The sequence below is a fragment of the Hemitrygon akajei genome, chromosome 2 (genome assembly GCF_048418815.1).
Source record: "Hemitrygon akajei chromosome 2, sHemAka1.3, whole genome shotgun sequence".
NCBI classification, from domain to species: Eukaryota; Metazoa; Chordata; class Chondrichthyes; order Myliobatiformes; family Dasyatidae; genus Hemitrygon; species Hemitrygon akajei.
In genome coordinates this window covers 125,993,894-126,013,948 of record NC_133125.1, presented here as the reverse complement: position 1 = coordinate 126,013,948, position 20,055 = coordinate 125,993,894, and the positions used below count along the sequence as shown (strand labels likewise).

General features: G+C 41.9%; 1 long non-coding RNA gene across 1 annotated transcript; it reads right to left on the bottom strand.

Annotated features, from left to right (window-relative positions):
• Window positions 1-5,784: 5,784 nt before the first annotated feature.
• On the bottom strand, window positions 5,785-19,644 carry LOC140737665 (uncharacterized). Its single transcript, XR_012101220.1, has 3 exons — window positions 18,568-19,644; window positions 10,076-10,179; window positions 5,785-6,303 (listed from the first exon to the last, which is right to left on the bottom strand). It is a non-coding gene; the product is annotated as an uncharacterized lncRNA (long non-coding RNA).
• Between the last annotated feature and the right edge of the window lie 411 nt (window positions 19,645-20,055).

The following is a 20,055-nucleotide window of genomic DNA, read 5'->3' as shown; positions in this document are numbered from 1 at the left end:
ACTGGATGAGATGTACCACAGGCTACAGTGGGAGGTGAGGGAGAAAATTGCTGAGCCTTTGGTGATGATCTTTGCATCATCAATGGGGATAGGAGAGGTTCCAAAGGATTGGAGGGTTGTGGATGTTGTTCCCTTATTCAAGAAAGGGAGTAGAGATGGCCCAGGAAATTATAGACCAGTGAGTCTTACTTAAGTGCTTGGTAAGTTGATGAAGAAGATCCTGAGAGGCAGGATTTATGAACATTTGGAGAGGCATAATATGATTAGGAATAGTCAGCATGGCTTTGTCAAAGGCAGGTCATGCCTTACAAGCCTGATTGAATTTTTTTAGGATGTGACTAAACACATTGATGAAGGTATAGCAGTAGATGTAGTGTATATGGATTTCAGCAAGACATTTGATAAGGTACCCCACTGAGAAAGTAAGGAGGCATATGATCCATGGGGACATTGTTTTGAGTATCCAGAATTGGCTTGCCCACAGAAGGCAAAGAATAGTTGTAGACTGGTTATTTTCTGCATGGAGGTCAGTGACCAGAGGTGTGCCTCAGGGATCTCTTCTGGGACCCTTACTCTTTGTGAATTTTATAAATAAACTGGATGAGGAAGTTTAAGGATAGGTTAGTAAATTTGCTGATAACACAAAGGTTGGGGGCATTGTGGTTAGCGTGGAGGGCTGTCGGAGGTTACAGCGGGACATTGATAGGATGCAGAACTGGGCTGAGAAGTGGCAGATGGAGTTCAACCCAGATAAGTGTGAAGTGGTTCATTTAGGTAGGTCAAATATGATGGCAGAATATAGTATTAATGATAAGACTGTCGGCAGTGTGGAGGATCAGAGGGATCTTGGGGTCCGAGTCCATAGGACACTCAAAACTGCTGTGCAGGTTGACTGTGTGGTTAAGAAGGCATACGGTGCATTGGCCTTCATCAATCGTCTTATTGAGTTTAGGAGCCGAGAGGTAATGTTGCAGCTATATATGGCCCCGGTCAGACCCCACTTGGAGTACTGTGCTCAGTTCTGGTCGCCTCACTAGAGGAAGGATGTGGAAGCCATAGAGAGGATGCAGAGGAGATTTACAAGGATATCGCCTGGATTGGAGGTCATGCCTTATGAGAATAGGTTGAGTGAACTCGGCCTTTTCTCCTTGGAGCGACGGAGGATAAGAGGAGACCTGATAGAGGTATATAAGATGATGAGAGGCACTGATCGTGTGTATGGTCAGAGGCTTTTTCCCAGGGCTGAAATGACTAACACAAGAGGGAACAATTTTAAGATGCTTGGAAGTAGGTACAGAGGAGATGTCAGAGTGGTGAGTGCGTGGAATGGGTTGCTGGTGACAGTGGTGGAGGCGGATATGATGGTGTCTTTTAAGAGACTCCTGGATAGGTACATGGAGCTTGGGAAAATAGAGGGCTATGGGTAACCCTGGGTAATTTCTAAGATTGTTCAGCACAACTTTGTGGGCCGAAGGGCCTGTATTGTGCTGTAGGTTTTCTATGTTTCTAATTACCTCTAAAGCAGTGGAGGCTGAGAGGAACCCTGATAGATGTTTGTAAAATTATAAGAAGCATAATTTCTTTTTTCTTAAACACTTTTTTTCATCATTTCAGCACTTTTTTCCTAACTTTGAGATGTCTAATACTGGAGGGCTTGCTATTAAACTGGGGTTGGGGGTGGGGGGGGGGAATGAATATTCAAACGAGATGTGCAGGGCTTGGATTTTTACACAGGCAGTGGTAGGAATCTGGAATATGTGGTCAGGAGTGGTGGAGGCAGATATGATCAGATATGCTCTTAAATGCCTCTGATCATATATGAATATGCAGAAAATGGAGGGGCCTGGACTTTGTGAAGATAGAAGCAATTAGAGGTCATTAGCTTACTTGGTTCAGTATTATAATGGGCAAAAGTATGTACTTGTACTTTGTTTTTTTTCTGCAGTATATATTTAGAGGCACGATACAAGTGGTCTGTGGATCCATACAGCAGCGTGGATTCAGGGCCTTTTCCTCACAGTCAGACAATCTGACGCCTTGTCAATTCTGTGTCATTATCAGGTCCCCAGTCCCCCAGAGTGTCATCAGTCTTCCTATACCAGGACAACAACTGCAAACCTTTAATCTTTGTAAACAATGAAGGAAATAGGGTGAAGAAGACGGTATTCTTGCCTCCATCAGTCAGGGGGTTGAGTACTGAAATTGGTAGTGATATTAGTTCATTGTTGTCAAATGTCCCATGATACAGTGAAAAGCTTGTCTTGCTTACTTGTTCATACAGATCAAATCGTTACACAGCGCATTGAGGTAGAACATGGTAAAACAGTAACAATGCAGAATGAAGTGTAAAAGCTGCTGAGAAAGTGCAGTACAGGTAAATAATAAGTGCAAGATCATAATGAGGTAGATTGTGAGGTCAGTCATCATCTCATTGTACAAGGGGTTAATTTAAGAATCTGATAATGGTGGGATAGAAGCTGTCCTTGAGCCTGGTGGTTTGTGTTTTCAGGGTTTTGTATCTTCCACCTGACGGGAGAGGAGAGAATGTCCAGGGTGGGTGGGGGTCTTTGATTATGTTGGTTGTTTTACTGAGGCAATGAGAGTTATAGACAGTCTATTGAGGGGAGGTTAGCTTCCCAGATATGCTGAGCTGTGTCTACAACTGTCTGTGGTCTTGTGCAATGCAGTTCCACACCAAGCTGTTATGCATCCAGATATAATGCTTTTTATGATGCATTGATAAAAGTTGGTAATCCTCGATAGGGACATGCCAAATTTCTTTTGATTCCTGAGGGGACAGAGGTTTTGGTGAGCTTTCTTGGCTGTGACATCAACACCAGGACTGGGACCAGGACAGGCTATAGCTGATATTCACTGTTGGGACGACAGTTTGCAATTTTACAAAACATCCACCATTGTCCCAGTACCTAAAAAGACCAAGGTGACATGTCTGAACGACTGGCATCCTGTCCTCAATAGTAAGCAAATGATTTGAGAGGTTGGTCAAGGACTACATCGGCAGCATGCTACCACCCACACTAGACTCCCTACAATTTGCCTACCGACACAACCGATCGACAAATGATGTAATAGCCACAGCACTATACACCGTCCTTGCACATCTGGAGAAGGATGCTTATGTGAGAATGCTGTTGAGACTACAATTCAGCATTCAACACCATAATTCCCTCCAGGCTCGACAAGAAGCTCAGAGACCTCGGCCTTCACCCTGCCTTGTGTAGCTGGATCCTGGACTTCCTGTCAGATCGCCAGCAGGTGGTAAGAGTGGGCTCCCTCACCTCTGCCCCTCTGATCCTCAAAACAGGTGTGTACTAAGCCCCTTCCTTTACTGTCTGTATACCCATGACTGTGTCGTCACCCACAGCTCCAATCTGCTAATTAAATTTGCTGACGACACTACACTGATTGGCCTAATCTCAAATAATAATGAGGCAGCCTACAGAGAAGTCATCACCCTAACACAGTGGTGTCAGGAAAACAACCTCTCCCTCAATGTTGCAAAAACAAAGGAGCTGGTTGTGAACTACAGGAGGAATGGAGACAGGCTAGTCCCTATTGACATCAAAGGACTGGGGTTGAGAGGGTGAACAGCTTTAAGTTCCTTCGCATAAACATCACCGAAGATCTCACGTGCTCTGATCATACCAGCTGTGCGGTGAAAAAGGCACAACAGCGTCTCTTTCACCTCAGACGGTTGAAGAAGTTTGGTGTGGGCCCCCAAATCCTAAGAACTTTCTACAGGGGCACAATTGGGAGCATCCTGACATGCTGCATCACTGTCTGGAATGGGAACTGTACTTCACTCAATTGCAGTACTCTGCAGAGAGTGGTGTGGACAGCTGTAGATCTGAACCTCCCACTATTCAGGACATTTACAAAGACAGATGTTCAAAAAGGGCCCAAAGGATCATTGGGTATCCAAGTCATCTCAACCACAAAACTATTCCAGCTGCCACCATCCAGGAAATGGTACCGTAGCATAAAAGCCAGGACCAACAGGCTCTGGGACAGCTTCTTCCACCAGGCCATCAGACTGATTAATTCATGCTGACACATGTGTATTTCTATGTTATATTGACTATCCTGTTGTACATACTATTTTATAAACTACTTTCAATTGCACATTGCACGTTTAGACAGCAACATACCATAGAGATTTTTACTCCTCATGTCGATGAAGGATGTAAGTAATAACGTCAATTCAAATTCAATTCACTGATGAGTTTGTGCACCATTGTTTCATCCATCTAAAGAAAGGATGTCATTAATCTGAAAGGGGTGCAGAAGACAGTCTCAAGGACTTTACCATGACAATGAGGCTTGAGTAATAAGGAGAAGCTGGAGAATCTGAGACTATGAGTGACCTTATAGAAACACATAAAGTCATGAGGGCCATAGATAACGTGGGTGGTTATTGTCTTTTTTCCCTCAGGCTGTCTTAAACTAGAGGACATAGATTTAAGGTGAGAAGGAAAAGATTTAAGTGGAGCTGAGGGGCAACTTTTTCCACACCAGGTGCAGAGTGATCTGGGCCAAATGCATGCAAATGGAGCTATCTAGGATGGACATCTTGGTTGGTGTGCATGACCAGGGCTGAAGGCCTGCTTCAGTGCCATATGACTGCGCCACCCTCACCAGATTCCAACTGGAGATGCACCACAACCTATCTTGAGGCCAGTATATAACATTTTAAACAGGGCATTCATCAATAGAGGGCTCTTGTTTCAGCTGAGTGCCAGGAGAGACCACCCACCATCTTTCTGCTGACACATTCCTTACCCCTAACTCCCAACTCGAATCTCATTTGTCCTATGAAAAAATGGCAAGCAACTGCTTCCCTACAAAGCAGTCTGTCTATGCTGAATACTGGGTGAAAGAAAGCCCCCATTGTTTTTAATGCAGATTCAACCAACCTATCATCAGAGTTGGGCGGTGGGCTCAAGTGAATTTGAACTATGAGCCCAACCCTATGTGGCCAGGGGCTTCTCTCTGAACTGGAAGATTAATCTCTTGTACACTGCTAAAAGCAAAATAGGGAAATAAGTTATCAAGTAATCATGAATGACATAATTTTTTTTCTCATTGTTTAGTGCAGACGAGGTGAAAAGGGCTAGTTGACTGGGTGGGGATTTTGGGGATCATGTGATAAAACCTCCAGGAATACGTCCAATTAGAGTTGGCAAATATGATTTGCATAGAATTACAAGGTTAATCTGTGCATGAACTTGGACTCTTGGCAAAGGACATGTGCTCCCATACATTAAGACAAAGCAGTTTGGGTGCTGGAGGCCAAAATCAAATATTTGACAACCGTGTTCAAGAGCAATGGGTGCATCAAACTAGTGAAGCACTAAATCACAGCAGCTGGAGTTGCTTAGATACCAGACAGTGTGGAGACAGCACTAATTTCTGTTTCTTTTCAATGTCATATATTGGCCATTCCCATTAAATCTACTAGTCCTCATAACTTTGGCCTTTATTGAGACCGTGACCAGAAGTTAGGATTTATCTGAGGTCTGCCAAACAGAGTTAATAATGCCTCAGCACTGATTTTACAACAGCATGGTACATTGGTGAATAGGTCATTAATATCAGGAACAAGTTTTCTTCATGATTACTGTACGGACTTCCTTGTTTTCGTCCAAGTAATCAATTCAAGTTTATTTATCACATTTATTTTTCTCTTTCACCAATGGATTCCCAGCTGTCTACTTCACCCCCCCACCCCCACCAACCCAGTTTCACCTATCGCCTACTACCTTGTACTACTTCCTCCCCTCCCCCAACCCTCTTACTCTGACTCCTCACTTTTTTTCTCCAGTCCTGATGAAGGCTCTCGGCCTGGAATGTCGACTGTTTACTTTTTTCTGTGGATGCTGCCTGGCCTGCTGAGTTCGTCCGCTGGCATTCTGTGTCTGTTGCCAAAACGTACCATGAAATGATGCTTGGCAAAGCAACACAACAAAATGACAACAGAAAAACAAGCCCCATTCCTTCCTTCTACTCGTGGACATATACCATCCACTAACCCCAAGACAGCAATACTGCACAAGACATAATAATTACTGTAAATTACAATAAGAAATAAAATAAATAAAAAGTCAAAACAGAGAGAAATATAGTGAGGTGGTTTTCATGAGCTGTTCAGAAATCTGATGGTGGAGATTTGAAAGCTGTTCTTCAAATGTTGAGCGTAGGCCTTCAGGCTGCTCTACATCCTCCCTGATGGTAGTAATGAGAAGAGGGAATGTCCTGGGTGGTGACGGTTTTTAATGACGGATGCTGAAATAGGAAACATTTTTGGAAAGGTTAGCAATGGGCCAACCGCAAGTGTTCCTGGATGCATGAAACTACTTCTATCATCTATTAAACAAATACTGTTTCTCCAAAGTCCCTTGGGATAGGGACACACTATTTCTGCAAGGTTCACCCAAATCATGACTCTAACTTGTATTCCTACAATTCTCTCACTGCCTTCAGGGCTCATGGATTTGCCAAATGAAAGAAACACTAAACAGTTATAAAATTTAAATTTTATGTTGAAATGACTGAGGCTATTATTCCCAACACCCAGTCCAATCATACACTCCAATTTACAGCCAATAATTCCATTCCTTTCAGGCTAAGTCAGACTATTTGCAATTGCATTACCAAAAGCTTCTGGACGTGTCCCCTCCTTCACAAATCCCACTGATTTGCAACATGATGCACTTTCATCTTTATGTGAACTTATCAGTTGATGAAACCCTGAGTTATGGCATTGTCTTCTCCATAATTGACTATTTCAAGATCCAGATTTGTATCTCCCCTGCCCACACTTATCTTGCCCAGTACAGCTTCTGTTAATCCATTTACCTGATGTTCACCAGACTACATTGGCACCTGGACCTCCAAAGTCTTAAAATATCATCTTAATGTAACCTTTCCCTATCTCATATAAACCTTTCAACAAACAGTCTTCTAGGCATCTTCATTACCTTTCTCCCTTGGCTGACAGTCATACATTCAACACATTGTGCACAACGCTTTATAGTACAAGTGACCTGGGTTCAATTCCTGCTACTGCCTGAAAGGAGTCTGTGCGTTCTCCTCATGACGGCATGAGTTTCCTCTGGGTGCTCCGGTTTCCTCCCACTGTCCAAAGATGTACCAGTGGGTAAGTTAATTGGTCATTGTAAATTATCCCATGAGATGGCTAGGATTAAATCGGGTGATTAAATCTTGCATGTCTAGGCAGCTGGGACACAATATCTATGGTCAACTCTGACCAATGGAGCCCCTTACATAAAATTGGGGGAATGCTGGACACCATAAAATGAAGAGCTGGAAGGACCTATTGCATGTTGTATCTCAATAAATAAATAAGTACACAAACTATTGAACCCCTTTACATAACTCGCCTTTAAAATTTCTCTTGACCAAAGCAACTTTTAATAGTTTTCATCTGTTGTCCAATTTTCTGATCATATCTCCTTGGCGACCCTTTTTTATATGTTACTAGTGATCTATACAAGCATGTTTCTATTACTGTTCGTCCAAAAGTCTGTTGGTATTTTATCTTCAAAAGGACCAGCTGGTGAATTAAAAGATCCAGACTTTTAGATCATAAATAGAGAAGATATTGCAAGCCAAAATTTACAATTGGAATTCAATTCAGAGAAATATGAGGTAATGACCTAGATTTTTAAAGGAACTATTGGCAGATCCCTGCACTTTTACTGAAATTTCTTCCTGTAATTGTCGGCAAATTTAGGATTTCTATGGAAGTCTAGAGGTCGGCATCTTCATTCATTTCAGTGGAAATAAGTCAGTGAGAGGGATGTGGATAAAATTCATTTAGATTTACCGTCAATAATTTTATTTAAAAACAAAGTTCAAAAAATGCTTTGTGCCCGTAATACTTTTCTTATATAAGGGTTGCATTTTATCTAGATTTTTTAAAAGATTGACTATTTCTGAATACTTGATACATCCAACACAAATTGGCTGGCCAGTTAAACAACGGGAATGAGCTTATTTATCAAGCACCATGTATGGAAACCCCGGCACTGTAAAACCTGACTGCAATGGACAGAGCTGGTTACTCTGTATAGTTTCACCAGATAGAGCTATACAAGGGTAAGTGCAATTCTTATTCAGAGGGTATTAGCAAGTGTGGATGACTTGGTATTAAGCTTAAATTCTGACCCAGTGCCATGTGGGACTGCAAAGCAAGCAGAGGAAGTAAGGAACCTTTGAGTGCACAGACAAGCCAGAAGGAAAGGGTGGCTGGGAAGGCAGATGGGATACTTCTTTTATGGCTGAATCACAGTGTTTAATGGTACAAATGCCATGCTGGAATTGTATAAAATACTAGATAGATCACAGCTACAGTGCTGTCTTCTGCTTAACATATGACAGAAAGGCTGTAGGAGTGTACACAGGAGATGTGTGAGAAAGGCTCCCAGGTAATAGATGTATATTTTGTGGAAAACCTGACTAGGCTGGTAATGTAGCACACACAAAATGCTGGTGGAATGTGTTTTCCTAATGAGCAGGTGAATACAAAACTAAGAAGATCTGCAGAAATATGCAGAATGGGTAAATAGAATGGACCCATTATCCTCAACAGAGAGGACAGGTCATGGAATTAAAGGTACAGTATATATAGGCAGAAGAGTTAACAGGGAATTAAGGAATTATCCTATTCAGAGCAGAGTGGGATTCTGGAACTTGATGCATTAAATCATTGTAGGGGAAGAATCCTTTTTTGCCAGAATGAATATTTGAAATGCAGTAACCTAGCAGATTTGACCCAGAGTGGGGAAGCTTTGGGGTCTGGAACACACATTAATACTGGTGAATCAGAGCAGGATGGGGAGCACAGTGTAATCAGAGGTACCTTCATCCTGCTAAAGAGTCCTTTTAGAAAAAATAGTAACATATTCTGTTAAATCGTTATTTTCCCATTGTTTAATGTTTGCGGCATGGTTCCTCCCCTAGTCAATAGCTTCTGATGTCACAAACAATCTGCTGAGGGAACTGATTGGGTTAAGGTTGTTGGAGGGTGGGGTTGTAAGGGGGAAAGATTATCTATCCAAATCCAGTTTTTTGTCAAAATCCTGCATCAGGACAGACAGTAGCTTTTGAATGCCAGAATCCCAACCTCTGGACTGTGACCCTTCCAGCGAGCACCAGGCTAAAGACTCCTATGCCATCACAGAATTCATCACATCAGGAGATCTCGCCCCACAGCCCCCAACCTGACAGTGCCCCAAACCCATACTGCCCAGTCCCAGCTGTTAACCAAGATTCACAAACAGGAATGACCCAGTAGACCCACCATTTCTACCTGCTCTTATCCCACTGAACTTATCTCCTCACTTCTTAACTTGACCCTGTCCTGTTCCTTACCATGTATGCAGGCCCTGCACTGTTTTGACAATTTCTAATTCCCCAGCCTCCACTACCTCTTTTTCACTATGGATATCCAGTTTCTATCTACCTCCATCACCAATCAGGAATGCATTAAAAGCCCTTTACCTTTTACTGCTACAAAGATTCAAACAATTCCCTTCCACCAACTGTCTAATCTGCCTGGGTAAAATTGTTCTTTCCTGAACAACTTCACTTTGATTCCCCTAATTTCTCACAGAGCAAAAGTGTAGCATTAGCAACACGCACAAAATGCTGCAGGAATTCAGCAGGATGGGCAGCAGCTACGGAAAGGAATAGATAGCTGATGTTTCAGGCTGAGACCTTTCTTCAAGACTGAGAAGGAGGGGGGAAGATGCTGGAATAAAAAGGTGGGTAGAGGGGAAGGAGGATAGCTGGAAGGTGATTGGTGAAGCCAGGTGGGCGCGAAAGGTCAAGGGCCTGAGATGAAGGATTCCATGTAGCATTAGCCTAGGCCTAAGCTACACCTGTCTTCTTGTTGGCTACCTGAAGCAGTCCCTTTTCAAACTTTCTTTGGTACCACTTCCCAACTCCTTCTCCATTACATCTGTCTTGATGCACAGTTTTGACCTGAAACATAGACAATTACTCAGCCCCCCACAGATCCCATTCTACTCACTCAGTTCCTCCAGTAGAGTGTTTGTTGATCCAGATACCAGCATCAGCAGTCTCGTGTGTCCGAAGCTTTTGCCGTTCCCCCCCCCTGTTTATTTGTTGAATTTTCTATAATTTAATTTAATAATTGATAATTAATTAAAAAATAAATATTAATTTATTTGTTGTTTATAAAATGGTCACATGTCCACTATGGAGCATAATGTTTGGCTACACAACAACAATACTTATTGTACATGTTGAACGCAATCCATTCTTTGAAAAATGCTTTGTTCCATTATGAGGATTTGAGAAGTTGCTATGTAAATACAACTCCTTCCTGATATGGGAATAGTCCACACCAAAAACACTGGTCAATGCATTAAAAATATACTCTGTGTTCTTTTAATTTTTCAAGGGTAAGGGCAAGAGAGCAATATTATTTTTCCCCAAATACCAACACAGTCCAGGTTTTTTTTATATAATCTATGATACAATTTAACAGATACTTATAATTTTTCAGAAAACCCTATAAATCATGAATAAAGTTACTTCATCAGAACGGGTTGGCAAATGCTTTTACTTTGATACGTGATAGTCATGTGTGAAGGAATGGAACTACAATCATTGCCAACTTCTTCAATGAATTATACAAACCCAATTACTGAGAAGAAACAGGATAACTTAACTATTTATGAAGTGAAAGATATTTTTTCAACCAGGAATTTAAAAATTAGGTGGAATTCGTCCAATGAATCAAGCAGCAACAGCTCACATCATTCGGTGAATTTTAATATAGTTTTCACAACACAGCCAAACCTCGGAGAGAAATGAGAGACTGCAGATGCTGCAATCTGGAGCAACAAACAGTCTGCTGGAGGAACTCAGCAGGTCAAGCAGCATGTTGGGAGAAAGGAATTGTTGAAACTCTGCATACCAAACAGACAAACATCCATAGTGTGCAAGAGTATCATTTACTTCAACTAGAACTCAAATTCTCCCAAGGTAATATTGAAAGTCATGCTGATATTTTGATAATATATCCCTACAATATCCTTTATTTGACATAGAACCCATAAACAGTACAACATAAACTAAATAACACAGAAAATGCAGGATAGATTTGTTAAGTACTACCAGCATTTTATTTATTTTTATTATTTATTGAGATACAATGTGGAATAGGCCCTTCAAGCCACAGCACCCAGTGATCCCCGATTTAACCCTAGACTAATCATTGAACAATTTACAATGACCAATTAACCCACCGAACGGTACATCTTTGGACTGTGGATGGAAACCTGAGCATTCAGAAGAAACCCACACGGTCACGGGGAGAATATACAAAATCCTTACAGACAGCGGCGAGAATTGAACCCACACCGCTGGTACCGTAAGTCATTGTGTGAGCCACTACACTACCTTGCCACCCCTTGGAGACGCTAGCAATTTTATTTCAAGTAGCTAGCACCTCCAGTAGTATAAATCTGATATTGATCTGAATTTTTAATTCTGTGTCCCTCTCCACATTCATTTCTTAACTTGCAGATTTTTTCCTTTTTATTTCATCTAGAATTGAATGCTCTTTGAACGTCCTTAAAAATGTAATGATTTCAAACTGAAGGTTATTATTTGAGGTACCAAATATGGTTCTGTTTGTGCGATAGTTTTACACTTTTAATATTCCTTTTATTAATAAGTATTTTCTCGCCTGTTTTAGAGCACCCTACCATTTCCTTTTCCTCAACTACCTCACCAATTGAAAAAAGTCTAACTGTTTGATCAATTCCTTTCAACCTTCCATTAAATCAACACTTAAAAAGTTCAAAGTTCAAAATAAATTTATTAACAAAGTACATATGTATCACCACATACAACCCTAAGATTCATTTTCTTGTGGGATACTCAATAAATCCATAAATGAATAGTAATCATAATAGAATCAATGAAAGGCCACACCAACTTGGGCGTGCAACCAGTGTGCAAAATACAACAAACTACAAATAGAAAAATAAACAATAAAAATTGAGAACGTGAGATAGAGTCCTTGAAAGAGGGTCCATAGGTTGTGGGAACATTACAATGATGGGGCAAGAGAAGTTATCCACTTTGGTTCAAGAGCCTGATGCTTGAGGGATAATAAGTGTTCCTGAACCTGGTGGTGTGACTCCTGAGGCTCCTGTAATTTATTCCTGATAACAGCAGCGAGTTGAGAGTATGAGCTGGGTGGCTGGGGGTTCCTGATGATGGGTTGCTGCTTTCCTGTGACAACACTTTGTGTGATGTGCTCAGTGGTGAGGACACTTTAGGGGGATGGGTGAGTCCTGGGCTAGAGGTCCAATTCCCTTAAGGAAGGTGAAGCGTCTCCCAGGGCCTCTCCTTTCCAGGTGTAGTGATCGGCGCAGGACCACTGTTTGGTTTGCCACACAAGAGTCACTCACATATACACGACTGTGCCCGTGGCGATGCCGTCACACAGCATCCCTGTTCTTTCTGAGCTTGTTATGTCAAGGCACAACCGAGTGTCCAGTGGTATAACTGAGCGGGCAGGCTGAGTTCATCAGCCTTAGTTGGCAGCCAGCCTAGGAGAAGGACAACTCCGATCCCAAACCCGGGTGGATGGGACTTGTTAGCCTTACCAGGCAGTCTGTCTCGGAGAAGGGAAACTCTGATACCCAACCTACAGCCTTGTGGTCGTCGCAGTTCACTGTGCCATTGTGGAACGTCCCCTGGCCTAAGGGGAGGAATCGGTCCGTGCGCACCAATGCTCTCTATAAACCTGCCCAGTGCAGGCAAGACGAAAAGTCCTACAGCAATGGAGTACCCTCCTGATCTTCACAAGTGAAGAATCAGCCATCATCATCAAATTCTTTTAGATTTTATGTACATTCTGTGTACATGGCACTCAAATTCTCTTGGGTCTCCACTGTCGAATTCACTTTCACCACTTAAATATCTTAGAACTAAGCTTTACTCATCCATAATTGATTACCTTATCTGCCTCTTCTGGTGTGTACTTGCACATTGTCCACTCAGTTTATTAAGGTCTCATTGTAATATTATGACCCAGACCTCACTAAGCTTTGTGTCATTCATAATTTGGATATATGACTTTTAAATGCATAATCAATACATTAGTCTGAGACACCAGCACAGATCGAAATCAGAATCAGATTTAGTATCTCTGACATATATCGGGAAATTGGTTGTTTCATGGTAGTAGTACAGGGCAATACATAAAATAAACTATAAGTTACAATAAAATACATAAATAAATAAATATGTAGTGTACAGATTTAGTCATCTCCTCCTTTGGATTCCCATGCTCTGCACTCTCTGGCACTAGCAATTCCATCGTGTACAACATGAATATGGTTTTAAATAAGAAACCGAGGCTGCTGGATGTATTTGTATGATGTCAATTGATACGCAATTTAACATTGACGTTACTTCATGATTTTTAACACGGTATTTGAATGCCTGCATAAGTAACTTTTATAACTAACTGTAGTCTTCTACTGCAGGAACTGCAGATGGTGAGTGCTTGCTCATGTTACTTTGAGTGCTAAAACCTGTAGTACCTGAGCTGCTCCTAGGAAGTCCAGCAGTAAAAGTAGTCAGCAGCATGTTTTATTCTTCCCAAGGCATATTGCCATTCCTTCCTACCTGACCATACCACTCCACCCCTTCCCCTCTTCACCTGGATCCCTTGTGTGCCTCGACCACAAGCTTCCCTGATCTGGGGCCCACGGATAATGACATTTGAGAATCAGAATCAGGTTTGTTATCACCAGCATGTGACATGAAATTTGTTAACTTAGCAGCAGCAGTTCAATGCAATACATAATATAGAAGAAAATAATAATAATAAATAAATAAATTACAGTATATGTATAATGAATAGATTAAAAATTGTGCAGAAACAGAAATTATATAGATTTTTTTTAAAAAAGTGTGGTAGTGTTCACGGGATCAACATCCATTTAGGAATCAGATGTTGGGGGAAGAAGCTGTTCCTGAATTGCTGAGTGTGTGCCTTCAGGCTTCTGTACCTCCTACCTGATGGTAACAGTGAGAAAAGGGCATGCCCTGAGTGCTGGAGGTCCTTAATAATGGACGCTGCCTTTCTGAGGCACCGCTCCTAGAAGATGTTCTGGGTTATTTTGTAGCCTAGTACTCAAGATGGAGCTGACTAAATTTACAACCCTCTGCAGCTTCTTTCGGTCCTGTGCAGTAGCCCCCCCATCCCTCATACCAGACAGTGATTCAGCACGTCAGAATGCTCTCCATGGTACGTCTATAGAAGTTTCTGAGTGTTTTTGTTAACATGCCAAATCTCTTCAAAATCTTAATAAAGTATAGCCACTGTCTTGCCCTCTTTGTAGCTGTATCGACACGTTGGGACCAGGTTAGGTCCTCAGAGATGTTGACACCCAGGAACTTGAAGCTGCTCACTCTCTCCACTTCTGATCCCTCTCATGAGGATTGGTATGTGCTCCTTCATCTTACCATTCCTGTAGTCCACAATCAGCTCTTTCATCTTACTGACGTTGAGTGCCAGGTTGTTGCTGTGACACCACTCCACTAGTTGGCATATCTCACTCCTGTACACCCTCTCATCTTCATCTGAGATTCTACCAACAATGGTTGTATCATCAGCAAATTAATAGATGGTATTTGAGATATGCCTAGCCACACAGTTATGTGTATAGAGAGAGTAGAGCAGTGGGCTAAGCACACACCCCTGAGATGCATCAGCGTTGATCGTCAGCGAGGAGGATATGTTATCACCAATCGACACAGATTGTGGTCTTCCGGTAGGAAGTTGAGGATCCAATTGCAAAGGGAGGTACAGAGACCCAGGTTCTGTAACTTCTCAATCAGGATTGTGGGAAGATGATGTTAAATGCTGAGCTATAGTCGATGAACTAGTCCTGACATAGTTGTTTATATTGTCCAGGTGATCTAAGGCCGTGCAAAGAGCCATGGAGATTGTGTCTGCTGTTGACCTGTTGGGGAGTTAGTCAAATTGCAATGGGTCCAGGGCGTTGCTGAGGCAGGAGTTCAGTCTAGTCATGACCAACCTCTCAAAGTATTTTATCACTGTCGATGTGAATGCTATTGGGTGATAGTCATTAAGGCAGCTCACATTATTCTTCTTAAGCACTAGTATAATTGTTGGTGCGTGGAATGGGCTGCTGGTGACGATGGTGGAGGTGGATATGATAGGGTCTTTTAAGAGACTCCTGGACAGGTACATGGAGCTCAGAAAAATAGAGGGCTAAGGGTAACCCTAGGTAATTTCTCAGGTAAGGACATGTTCAGCACAGCTTTGTGGGCTGAAGGGCCTGTATTGTGCTGTAGGTTTTCTATTTTTCTATGTTTTCAGTGGGCTCAACCACAAACTGCTCTTAAAAAACACCTCCTATGCATTCTACAAATTCCTTCTCTTGGGATCCAGCACCAAACTGTTTTTCCTAATCTATCCGCATACTGAAATCCTCCATGACTATTATAACATCGTTCTTATTATATGCCTTTTCTATTTCCCACATCCTGTCTCCTGTTTGGGGGCCTGTATATAACTCCCATGAGGGTCCTTTTACCTTTGCAGTTTCTTAACTCTACCCACAAGGATTCTACATGTTCTGATCTGATGTCACCTCTTTCTAAGGATTTGATAAAATTTTTACTACTAGAGCCACCCCACCCCCATCTGTATACCTGCCTGTCCTTTTGACACAATATGTGTCTTTGGATGTTAAGTTCCCAACTATGACCTTAATTCAGACATGTCTAGATGATGCCCACATCATCATAGTTGCCAATCTCTAACTGTCCTACAAGATCACCTAATTAATTTCATGTACTGCATGCATTCAGATATAACACCTTCATCACCCTTTTCGCTTTTACCCCCATTTTACACTTCACATCACCCAATGACTGCAATTTTGCCCTAACATCTGTCTGTCCATCCTCACAGTCTTACTACCCATTGCCTCAACTTATATACCAACTGCCCCATCCTCAGCCCTATCACTCTGGTTCCCATCCACTGAAACCTTAGTTTAAACCCTCTCCAACAGCTAGATTTTAAAGGTTTTAGGACCAAGAAGTGATTTGAAAACAAGGAAGAATTTTAATAGCAAGCTATTCTTAACTAAGGGCCAATGTAATAAAGACATACAGCACAGATACAGGCCATTTGGCCCATCAAATCCTTGAGCCATCATCTGTCCATTTATACCAATCCTACATTAATCCTTTTATTTTATTCTCCATACATTCTCATCAATTCTGCTACTCACCTAAACATTAGTGGTAATTTACAGAGCCAATTCCATACGAACCCTTGATTCTTCAGGAACACAGAGGAAATCCACGTGCTCACAAGGAGTACATTCAAGCTCTACACAGACAAGACCCAAGGTTTGATTGAACTTGGAGTCTTTTGCTCTGAGGCTGTGTCACTGTGCCAACAGGTACAGGATTGGTGTATCGAATTTGACAAGTATTAGGACAAAGGCAGCCATATGGAATTATGTTTAGGGAGAGCAGAATGAGGAAGATCAGCCCGGATTATTTTGGCGAGACTACTTTAGTACCAAAATTGAGGTAGACAATTATAATTGTGGAGCAGATGTGAGCTGAACCTCATCTTGTGAGAAGACACAATATCAAGGTTGCATACACTCCTGTTCTGATTCCTCAGGGAGAAAGCTGACAGAAAATACTTTAGATATCACTGGCCTTCACAACATTGAGGAATTTTGCTAACCCAATACTCAATAAGCAGCAAGTAATTTGACATTTGAAAGGTAGTGGTGGGTGACAGGAACAGCATTAATGAAGTAGGTCTGGGTGATGTCACCATATATTTGAAACGAGGCTTTGTTGATTTTGTGAATAATGTTGACACGTAGTTAGGAAGCAGAAATGTTCCAAGGATACAGCGTAAGAAAAGGTTTGTGACCCTTTGCAGTTTTCTGCTTTAATTACTTATAAAATGCGGTCCGATCTTCATCTAAGGCACAATAATAGGCAAACACAGTTATTGTGACTTAGATGAAGATCAGATCACATTTTGAGTACTGTAATTAATGCAGAAAGCTAGGTAAATGCAAAGGGGTTTCAAACTTTTTCTTGCAATTGTATATCCCTAAGGGACATGAGGCTACTGGCAGAGGAGCCATTAATGGTCATTCTCTCTATATGATAGATACAATTGGAACCATATAGGGTATTTCCCACTCAGCTGGGTGAGAGTGGAGAAAGGCTGAATGAGCATTGTGTCAAAGAAAATAGAGAGGTTGCATTCATTTCAATGTGTTCTGGTTTTTGATTTACTGTTGGTTTCCATTGAATGTAAGTGTACTGTTGAGTTCCTCTACCATAAAGAATGGCACAAAGTAAATATTGAGCAAGCTATATTGAACATTTCCTTATTTTCATTTACAAAATTATTCACATCTGTTTCTGGAAGAAGCCATATTTTCACCAATTACCATTTTGCTACTAAATTATTTAAAAAATGTTAACCTTGAAATGCATCAGGTTACTTTTTCATCCTGCCTTTTCCATCCTTTCTCACATTTTGCTGATCTTTACATTTGTTTCCTTTCCTAGAACCTAGCTGTTCTTTGCACACTCCTGTCTTTAGTTTCCTCTCGTCAGCAATGAATGTTTGGCTTGGTGAAGTAGAGCTCTCTGCCCTGGGGGATATGCTGGTTTGCATTAAGTTGCATTACTTTTTGAAACCCTGCCGTCATCTGCAGTTTCACCCGATAACAGTTTAAACAGGTTTCTCCCAATGTGGCTTGTACTTTTTCGAAGTATAAAGTTAACTGAAGAAATTTTACATGAAGAGCACGACAAATATTTTGCACTGACCATTCCTATTTTTTCCTTGTACTCGCTTACTGGTGGTTAGAATCAAACCCCAGTCAAGTAGGAGCCCGTCCCTCCATCACCCGCATTATCTCTGCCTTACCGCAGAATCAGACACAGGAAGTTCATTATTGCTTCGGTATACAAAAAGGTTGGTCTACTATGGCAAGGTTGGGCATGTCTTAAAATAGAAACTCAGATTAGTCTAGAATAGACAAGAGGGTTATCACAGAAAGCATCTTCAGTGAGCTCGTCTAGCTGGAAGTATCATTTTCAAAAAAAAATCTTGGCTTGGCAAACAGTCCAGAAACAGGACACTTGGGCGCATCCTTCCTATTCAATCAGTCGCTGCTCTCTTCAATGGTCGTGATTATATATATATATATATATATATATATAAAATAGAGCAGTTTAAAAGAGATCGGGATTAAGTTTACTTTTTTTTCCAGAATAAAGAGCATTCAGACAATAAAACTGCAGACACGGAGTCTTTCCAGTTGGGGCACACCCAAGTACTACATAACAAGCCAAGCCTTAGTTATACCGAGACGACCTTTATTTTCCTCAACAATGACACTTGATTTGCGATGAATGAAAACAAATAACTAAAATTATATGAAGGCTGACCTCAAAGTAGACTTTAGGCCTGGTACCTGTAAACAACGGTACAGAGCGGAGCTGAAGTATGTTGAGGCACGTTGAAAGGTGATATGGAGGGGAATTAGCAACCCGTCCCATCCAACCCCCCACTGACAAGAGGCAGGACAGCACCCTTTGCAACCCCAGTCTGCAGAGTTGTTTGATTGCTTAAGCCTGGTGGTCAGACAATAGATACAGAAAGAATGGTTGCTTCCTTCCTTCCTTCCTGTTCTGTGTTCTGCCTCGCTGAGTAAATTCAATGCCATTTCTGCTCCACGGCAACACCGAACACCACCGCCGAGTAAGATCAACAAAGAGTCATTCTGAGGCAGCTCCAGCTGCCCGGCGGCAAACCAATGAGCTGTGCAAGGACGGCAGCCGCACGAAATCCAAGCACCTCTGGGAAGTTAACGAGAGGCGGGTGGAGAGCGGGCGCAATAAATGAAATAGACGTTGAACAGGTGCGGGGGGCGGGCGTATGGAAGAAATCTGGGGGTGAAATTGTAAGGAAGGAGAGCAAATTAAACCAGCCACACTTGTGAAGAAAACCCTGACATTTCACCCGAATAGGAGCAGGCAATCAGAACCACTCCTCCAATTACTTATAGTGGAAGTGAAACTTAAACGGACAGCGCAGGGGTAATCAAAATGCCCCGAAGCCACAGAGACCCCGTGTAGGACATTAACTTGAGCGGTAAATAATTTTCGGCAGTCCTGCACTTAAATCCCTGCGGGATTTCTTTAAGCAGAACTGTAAATGGGCTCCAGAATCCTAAACCTGTTGATTTACCCGTGTCTGGGTCCAAGCTGTGCAATTTATTATCTCGACCAACAGTACCCGATGCGATCTTTACAAATCTTAACTCGGACGACTTCAAGGTAGACACCCGACGTTTTACAACGGGGTGGAACCAAGAGAGAGGCAACAAATAAAAAAAACTCAGCAAGCCTGCTGCTCTACATCCTCCGTGTTCACATGCTGCCACGATTTCCAGTTATTGCGTGGAACCTGCAACATCTGCTCGGACTCCAGCAGTTCCAGAGGCTTGCCCAGTTTGTTTGCTCGCAAGGTGTGTATAAATAGCCAGCCACTCACGAAGGTGTCATTTTCCCATTTAATCACTTTGTGGAAATGTGCGAGATGCATTCATTACTGGAATTCAGTGCGACTCCCTACCCATTCAGAGCTTCCTGTTCTCCTCGGCAACAAACTCATCTCTTATTACCGGAGAAAAAAGGAAACACACGAGCAGACAGCCCCTCGTTAGAGGAACCCGCAAACAGACAAGTATAAACGATGGATATCGTAAAGAATGAAGATATTTAATTTACAGAAAGTCCAAATATTGCTGTGATGTCTAAGTTCCCAGCTGCAATGACGTGCTCAGTAGATCCCATCTTGCAGCTAAGTGCAGAAAATTATGGTTACTTTCTAATCCGAATTTACATATTTTTGTTCGTATGGCTCAATTTCCT